Genomic DNA, 9,596 nt, shown 5'->3' on the forward strand with positions numbered 1-9,596 from the left:
AAAAAAAAAAAAAAAAAAAAAAAAAAAAAAAAAAAAAACTAGCTTGAGCAGAAAAGTCCACACATTGTCATTGCAATCTGTGCCAGTCGATGTCAGTTTAACTGTGCTACTGCAGTCGCTGAAGAAAAAAATTTTGACCTTGTATTATACATAAATATAATTATTACCATGAAAGAAAAAAAAATTATTTTGTAACTATTTAATATCAAACATTTTTTGAAGGCCTTTTAAGGTAAAAATGCTTTACTTGTTAATTTAAGCCAAAATTAAAAAAAAATACATATCTAAGTTTTACTAAGTGCTTGCTCCATGTCGGACACTTCTAAAAATATTCTATATGTGCATTTATTCATTTACTTTTCATAACCTACAGAGGGAACTATTATTAGCATAATTGACAAAACTGATCACTGAGAAGTTAAGTAATTTACCCTAAGTTACACAATTAGCAGTAAACCAGGAATTGAACACCAGGCTACATAACCCTCCCCCATAATACCTTTTCTAGAACATCACACCACTTTGTGAGTCAAATACTATATATCGTCTATTGTGTATTTAATTTCATTTAATTACACGAATTTTAATTGACAGTGGGATGAAAATAAGATTAGAAAAATCAAGATGTGCTATTTAAAACTGAGAATACTTAATGAAACTTTCCCTAATCTCCAACCATACGTATTGGCTTGAGCTTTTTTTTTTTTTTAATCTATTTATTTGTTGATTTTCTACTTTATTTACAAATATATAAGCCCTATTAAGAGAAAGTATTCTGTTTGCTTGTTCTCCAGAATATCCCCAGCACTTAGAAGAGAACCTAGAACATGTTAAATGTGAAATAAATATTATATGAGTGAATGACATGATTATTTCCTAATTCGTGTTTTAATTAACACCATATATAGCATTTATTGCTTTTCTTTTTTTAGCACAGACATTAATATGCTATAAAAGTGTTCAAAAATGGCACATGTTCCTCAAAATTGTGAACTCTTTTCTTCATCTGTTTCTCTTTTTTTAATTAAAAAATTGTGTTTACTTAGAAGCCTTCAGAATGTCAACAAAACACCTGCACATTTTTTTGCAATTACAGAGTGGTATTCAGTTAGCACAACAACAATTATTTCGTATAAGTATATCAGAGACAACTGAAGATGAAAAAACTACCATCCCCATATATAACTAATTTGTGCTGTGCACCAACAAGCACCTGCTTTAAATTTCCATACCAATTTACAACCCTCATACTGTAACAGGTAAGGTTAGTGGTTATTGAAAATACCACCAGGACAGGGTTAGCTAAAGACACATTTGGTAGTGTTTTAACTATACGAAAAAAGACACTGTACAGTTTAAAAACAATTCTTACACAGCTTCACATTTCAATTTTTTTCTTCAAAAGGAGGGAATTGGGTACAGAGGGTTTAAATGCTTTATAGACCAAAAAAAAAAAAAAAAAAAAAAAAAAAAAAAAAAAAAAAAAAAAAAAAAAAAAAAAAAAAAAAAAAAAAAAAAAAAAAAAAAAAAAAAAAAAAAAAAAAAAAAAAAAAAAAAAAAAAAAAAAAAAAAAAAAAAAAAAAAAAAAAAAAAAAAAAAAAAAAAATACTATGCTCGAGCCAACTTATTCATCATTGTCATCTTCATCTTTTTCATTTTCCTCCTTCTCTTCCTGTTCATTTTCCTCATCTTCCTTCTCTTTCTTTTTCTTACGTTTTTGAGGCTTGGCAACTCCCTTTTTGCTGCATCTGACATTCCTTTAGCTCAGTATGCAGCAATATCCTTTTCGTATTTTTCCTTCAGCTGAGCAGCCGCCTTTAAATAAGGCTGCTTGTCCTCTGCAGCAGTGTTGTTCACATCTCTCCCAGGTTCTTGCAGCCAATGGACAGGCAAAATGTTCTTTGATTTTGGGGCGATACCCAAAACAGAACAAGAAAAAGGCTAAAGGAGGTCTCTTGGGTACATCAGGATTCTTGAACTTCTTTTTTGTTTCCCCTTTAGGAGGGATACAGGTTTTCATTTCGCTTTCATGACAAGCTTTATCTGCCTTTGCCATGTCTTCAAATTTTTCTTTCTCTTTAGAGACATGGCCTTCCACCTCCCTGAGCACTTAGAAAACTCTGAGAAGCTGACTGAAGCATCTGGATGCTTTTATTTGTGCTCCTCCCGGCAAGTTTGCACAAGGAATGGTTATTATGACATTTTCCCTCTTGGCTTCTTAGGATTTTCTTTACCCATATTTAGTTATTTTTCCTCAGTGAGACACAGAGTTCCCTAGTGCCCATTCTGGCTCTCACTTGCTCCAGAGCTGTATCTGTGGAGCTCACTGTGCTGCAATGGCTTTCTCTTCATCTGTTTCTTTCTGCCCTTATTTGTTCCTCAGTGAGTTCCACTTTGCAAGTTTCATAGTGAAAATTTGGAGATTGAGAAATTAATGAAAGGTGAGAAAGAACAAAAGACACCCGAACACTTGCCATGATACTGGTCTTAGGAAACTGAGAAACAAGCAGTATTAGAACAGACTTGAAATCTGTAGCAGGACGCAGAGAAGTGTTTAGTGAGGATCAAGTTTAGGCTGTCCAGGAACAGCCTGTAAACAGAGTGTGAGAAGATCACCAGAAATGCTCCCTCCAAACAGGTATCTCGTCTCTGACAACACATACTGTTCAGCTCAACTAGACAAGCATTGCTATTAGAGCAGAAGAAGCCTCTAATACTCAACAGCTTTTGTAAGAGAATGGCGATTCTTATCTTGAGACCTCTGAAGTTTTCCAGGGGGTGTATTTCTTATCTTATTTTTCTGTTATCAACCAGACAGTAGGTTGGGAGGGTAAATGAATAGCTCTCCTAGGCATTAGCTAAAAGACATAAGGGAATTTCTCCCAGGCTGTGAGCTCCTGATAACACAGGTTTAAAGAATTAATTCTGGTAATTTCTGGTATCTGTGAAGTCTACATTCTGGAAAGAAAAAAATACTTGTCAAGTGTCAGTAATTAGAGAAAGCCATTCCTGCAGAGTCTGTGATGGCCATCTGGAGTTTCTCTGACCTTTCTCTTCAAGTTAAGAGTCAGCAGAGTCAGAGCCATCAGGCAGTTAAAAAAAGATATTTTCACCATTCATTGTTGACCACACACCTGCACTATTAGGCTGTTAAAAAAACATAAGGAGTGCAAAATATCCTCCTATCTTGCCTAGCAGGAACAGAATTATAAACAAAAATGCCTAACGGGTTTCAAGTTAACATGACATTTTTTTTTTTTTTCCTTTTTTCGTGTCCAGCAACGGATCGCAACCCTCAGTGTCACGCCCGTACCAGGCTGGGACCGGCAACGGGATCGCAACCCTCGGTGCTGCGCCCACACCTCGCTCAGCCAGTGAGCGGGAACCGGTCTGTATGTGGGATCTGAACCCTCGGCGGGAGTGCCTCCGCGCTCTCAAGTGGCGCACTGTAGCAGTGCGCCACCGGGCCGGCCCAACATGACATTTTTCAATCATCTCTTTCATGGTGAACTGCTCATGCTTAGGTCATAACCAAAGCAATGTAATTAAAGCACTAAGTGTCATTTTATCATCTCACCTTTTAGGATCTAATTTATCCAGGAGTTTTTAAAAAAATTTTTAAACCAGTTGTTTGAAGCTTAAATCTTTTACAACACAGGACAGATGGCACAGCCATATTAACAGTGACACTATATATACATGACAAATGAACTGGTGCTATTATCTGGTTAAGTGGCTGTCAGCATTTCCATTACAAACCCAGCTTTCAAGGGTCTGTAACTCAGATACTTTAAATAACATCCGGCTTAAACTTTGTGTATAGAAATGACGAGTGTTGAATAAAAATTAGTATAAATTTGTGAATGTGTGAATACTTCTGGAAGACTGAGGTTGATAAATTGGGCCCTTTTTTTAGCAATGACTTCGACTAATCAGAATATTTTGGAATTCTAAGCACATTCCATTCATTTATTCAGTCAGTCAGTCAGTCATCCCATATTTATTTCGCATGTACTATGTGCCAGGTCCTCTTCTAAGTGTGGAGATACTTTGGAGGACAAACAACCTTCCCTCTCCTCATATGACTTATGTGTTCATGAAGAAAATTAGCAAATAAATACAAAAAAAAAATCTCAAGCCAGTATGTACAGGGTGTGTTTCATAAAACATTCTCAGTATTTTAAATAGCATTTTTTGGTTCTTCTAATCTTATTTTTATTTCACTGTCAAAAAGTAGCAATATATCCTTTAATATTTATATCATCTCAATCATAGTTAGCAAGAGTATATGCAAAGCGCACCAACATTATTTTTAACTGCCATAGTAGAACAAAATTTTTCTCATTTTGTATCACAACTTTTAAATGGATGAAAGATACAAAAAATATGGAAACTAGGCCTTCAAATTAAACCATGTCAGTTTTAAGGTAATCACTGTTTCATTGCTAGTCGAGGAAGGGGTTTGTCAGTTTTGAGGCTTGTACAATTTTGTGAGTACTCATATAAGAAAATGTACCTTCAATAGAAAAAACAAACTTAAGTATAAAAGTGAATATTGAGAATGAGAAAGGGAATTAAAAATGACAAATTTGTAAAAACTCTCATGCATCACAACGTCAAAAACCCAGGTCCTAGATAGAAATCATGCAAGTGACATGTGGCTTTCATGGTAAATTTATTTGCCTCTGTGTAGAAGAATCATCCTGAGCCAATATTGTGAGTTGACATTAAATGTAAAACTAAGGTATCTCAAAATAGTTAGAGGTCAATTTGGAAGAAAGTAGAAGACATGTCAGATACTAACTGAATTGTAACAAATGAGAAACAAACATGTAAATAACATAAAAGGGACCAGAAGAAATTACACTTGTAAACTTCTGTTTGGTGACTAAAATGTTTTTCCCTTTAAAAGCACATATCATTATCTAAAAACTCTATTTTCAAGGCTAGAGTTTTATTTTTATTCTAGTTTATGAGTTAATTTCATATAGCCATAATTATTAATTTCATCAGAGGTGACTTTGGCATACTTAAAAGAATTGTAAGGCCGTGATTCATCTTGGCAAAAAAGAGCATTATAATCAGGTAAAGATCATTTGCATATGAGTGATGAATGATCATAAGTGGCCTGCAAATTTTACTGTTAAGGGTAAATGTGTAGAGGAAAGAGGAGAGGCTTGGGAGAGTTAAAATCCATGTCTCCCCACTTATTGGATGAGGGTCCTGAGGTAAATTAACTCCTCTCTCTAAATCTGTTGTTTGATCTTCAAAATTTTAATGATAGTATCTTCACTATAAGAATGTTTTCAGCCTTAATTGAGATTATCATATCTAGATATCCTAGTATTCAGTAGAGAGTCAACAAATACTAGCTTTACCCCCGTCACACCTGCAAGTAGTGGTAATTGTTGAACATGAGTGGTAAAGCAAAATATGTTGTATATAATCCACAAGCTTCTTTCTGGCAACCCACTATCTTCTTTCTGGTCATGGTCCTCCTTCTGGTGGAGTCCAGTCATCATAGGTTGAGGTCTGCTATGTCACTTTCAGCACTGAATGATAATGTCCTCTATTATAAGAGCTTCCAGGGACTGACTTCATTCTCCTCTATTTAAAAAAGGAATAAACATCTCAGTGCATTTCAGAATTATTTGTTTATCATGCATAATATCCTGTAGTTATAATGATCACAGTTCCTTTTTTCAAAGATATCCCATTAGCCAGCCAATTATGTTGGTGATCTGTTAGCCTCCTTTACAACCCAAATGCTCCCTGCTCTCCAATTCATATGAGCCTTTAAGAATGCCATATGTTCTAATTGCTTCACTCCGTACTTAGTCCCTTTCCTACTATTAGCCCCATCTGTGTAACTGCATGCTTTGGAGAATGAATACTTGACTTTTCGTTAGTTTTAAATCCAAGTTACTGCCTGGTTTATTTACATGTGCTTTCCTTAATTGCTTTCTTCGGGCATTTAATATGTTTCATGTTTACTTGACTAAAAATCTTGTTTAAAACAATCTGTTATGAGAAAATGTGAAATGTTTCCAAGTTGCTCATCCTAATTCTAGTTTGCTATTCTAAGGATATGACCATTTATGTCTCAATATAATTGAAGAAACACATCCTGTCTTTGTTTCTGCATCATTGCAGAATAGCTGTCAGAGTTTACAATTTCTACAATTGTCTCATCTTTCTTTTATTTATGTCATTTAGCCTAGGTTAGGGACAGACCTAGACTGGTCAAATAATGGCCATATGACTGGTGGTGGGGTATTAAAATTATGTAATCATTATTGTAATCACTAAAACGTTATGAGAAACCTTGGAAAAATCCGATTGACTGGATGTTTTCATCAATATCAGGATGATTTCAGTATTTGCTTTTGGATTGATTTTGACTTTCTTCAAATTCTGCATCACATCATCTTTGTATACTAATGAACGACTGGATGGTTTACATGGCAAAAATAAAATTGTTTAAATGGTCACATTGCTTTGTACCAAAATGATATTTTTGGTTAAGGGTTATATCTATCTATCTATCTATCTATCTATCTATCTATCTATCTATCTATACACAGATATAGATATAGATGTAGATATAGATATAGATATACACACATTTATGGGGTACAAAGTTGACTATCAGTATTTTTGTACAGTATGTGATGATTAAATAAATATTATTAGTATGTTCATCATTACAAATCACAATTACTTTTTGTGTCCCTTACCCAATTATTCCCTATCACCCCTCCCCCTCTCCCTTTCTCACTTGTAGTAACATAGGTCTGTTCTCTCCTTCTGAAAGTTCAGTGTTTTATTATGGACTTTCTTTTTCTTTTTCTCTTTCTTTCTTTCTTTCTTTCTTTCTTTCTTTCTTTCTTTCTTTCTTTCTTTCTTTCTTTCTTTCTTTAATTTCCAGTTTCATGGAAACCTATTGCAGTGTTGCTAATTTCCAGTCTTAGAAAAATGTAATGCAGAATCCAAAGAGAAATCTGCATCACGAGATAGAAAACATGACTCTAAATTGCATGCTAAAGCAAGAAAAATTATACCTGTCAAATAAAATTGTGCACTTACACACGTGTGGACACACATACACACACACATATACACACACACCCCAATTACACAACTGAGGAATTGCTATATTCCTGGCAGGGACTGCCAGTGTGCATCTTTTTGAATAATGTTCATTGCTCCTATTCAGGTCACTATCTATAATTCAGACTTATTCAAAAACACTCCACTTTGTCAGTTTTCAGTGTGCTATTTTTAGTGATAAAGAGTTTCCATTAAGGACAAAGAAAAATGGTTCTCCCTCTTTTGTTCGAAGATACCTATTTTGCAGTGAAATATGTATTTTTCATTTGTTCTGTAGCATTTACTTACACTTTGACATGGAAAGCTTGATGACTTATATGGAAAATTATTCCATCTTTACCTTTTTTGTTGTTAAATCTCTCTTCTTTCTCCCACTTATGAATGAGGACATGTGATATTTCTTTCTGTGCCTGACTTATTTCACCTAACATAATTTTCTCTAAGTTCATCCACGTAGCTGTGAAAGGCAAAGTTTCATTCTTTTTTATGGCTGAGTAGTATCCCATTGTGTATATGTATCACATTTTCCTTATCCAGTCGTGGTTAAGGGTTTTTTGAAGAGGTCTGTCAGGAGAACTTTTTGTCATTGTTGTTCTGCAATGGAGGCAGCTTACTGGAATATTTTGTCCCCTTTCCCTACTTTCTGAAAGGAGTAAATGATGTCATGAATAATATGGGATTATCCTTCTGCAATATATAGCAAGTAAAAAGAAAATATGGAAGCATATTGTAATGCATTTGGGTCAAGCTTCTTCCTATTTAGAGGCAAAGGTTTTGCTATGTATTTCAGAATGCACATTTTCTAATAGCAGAATATGGAGGATTTTAGAAGGGCATTCTAAAAGTTTAACACAATTTTTTTTTTCAAAAGATGACCGGTAAGGGGATCTTAACACTTGACCTGGTGTTATCAGCACCACGCTCTCCCAAATGAGTAAACCAGCCATCCCTATATAGGGATCCAAACCTTGTTATCAGCACCACACTCTCCCGAGTGAGGTACAGGCCCGACCTTAACACAAACTTTAACTTACTTTATGACACCCCTTATTAGGGAATGGATGTGAGGATCGTGGAAGCATTATTATTTTGGTCATGAATCTCATATTGGAGATCCACAGACACATCTTAGTGAGTGCCAAATGAAGACAAAGTTCAAGATGAGTGTGATGCATTTTCTTTAGGTGTCCATTCTAATTAAAGCCATGGGAAGAAGAAAATCAAATAATTGTAAAAAATTGTATGTTTCTTTTAACTTAAAACTCATATAGTTATATTATTGAATAAAAAGTAAACTTTTTTTGATTGAACATGCACATTCAAAAATCTTCCCATCTGCTGATAAGCTCCTATGTGTGATCACCCTTTGCTGCCAGGGAAGTATGGTCATTCTTTTCTTCCCTGGTCTTATCTTAGCAGAAACTTTTTATAAAGCATAGACTTGTACACTTTGAAGGATCATTCTATTGTTTCTCTTAGAAAAATCCATCCAAAAGAGTTTTTCAGTGCTAATGTGTTTGACCATAAAGAAATATTTGCTAATCCATATTCACACACACATACACATTTAAGAGGAGAAGGTGGGAAAATAACCAGATAAACTATACAGTTCCTTTATGGATCTTATCACTGTCATGGATATTTTCAAATGAAGGGCAGACAGTGATCCTGACACAGGCATATCAAGAAAAATTGACATCAATATGTGCATATTTAAGTTTATACCTACTTTATTTGAGCAACCTACTCAAACTGAGGTGAGACAAATGCAGCATCTCTTTACTTATTAAGATAATGAGAGAGTGAGTAATTGGTACATGAATTGAGGTAATTCTGAAATGATATCATGCATGGATATTCATAAAGTACATGGGCTTGATTAAGAGGCTGAATACATAGTTCAGGTTACTAGTACTATTTGTAAAAATACTTTGGTTTTCCAATTAAAGTAAAATTACTTTGAGTAACACAGGATAATATTTTTATGCAAACTCCTCATTCGTTAGAACCTCAGTCGTTGGAAATTAATGATAATTTGAACAATGCTGTGATGAATTGAGCTGGATTTCCGCACTACTTAACGAGATTGTAAAATCACCATGCAAGATTTCAGAATGACTGACTTACATAAGGACAGAAACATCAGTGATATTTTAATGCCATCATGTCAAATAAAAAATACATACTAATTACATGATTAATTTTGATCAATAAAATTATTATTTGGCAGTAATTTCAAAATTTCCATCTCATATGAGTAAGCTAGAGATGTGATATTGCATTTTTTAAAATTTTGTCAATATACAAAGTAGTTGATTATTATGTCCCATCACCGAAACCTCCCTCCCTCCTCCCTCCCCCCCTTCCCACCCAAGTCTGTCCCCTCCATTTGCTTGTTGTAAGAACTTCAAACAAAAAAAATAATAAAAAAAAATAATTGTGGTTGTTATATCTTCCTCTCCCCCCCCGTTTTTTTTGTTGTTTGT

At 34.4% G+C, this 9,596-nt stretch overlaps 1 pseudogene; it reads right to left on the reverse strand.

Moving 5' to 3' along the window:
* Positions 1-1,624: 1,624 nt before the first annotated feature.
* LOC103588187 lies at positions 1,625-2,238 on the reverse strand (annotated as a pseudogene).
* Between the last annotated feature and the right edge of the window lie 7,358 nt (positions 2,239-9,596).

Source organism: Galeopterus variegatus, unplaced genomic scaffold (genome assembly GCF_000696425.1).
Source record: "Galeopterus variegatus unplaced genomic scaffold, G_variegatus-3.0.2 Scaffold532, whole genome shotgun sequence".
Taxonomy (NCBI): domain Eukaryota; kingdom Metazoa; phylum Chordata; class Mammalia; order Dermoptera; family Cynocephalidae; genus Galeopterus; species Galeopterus variegatus.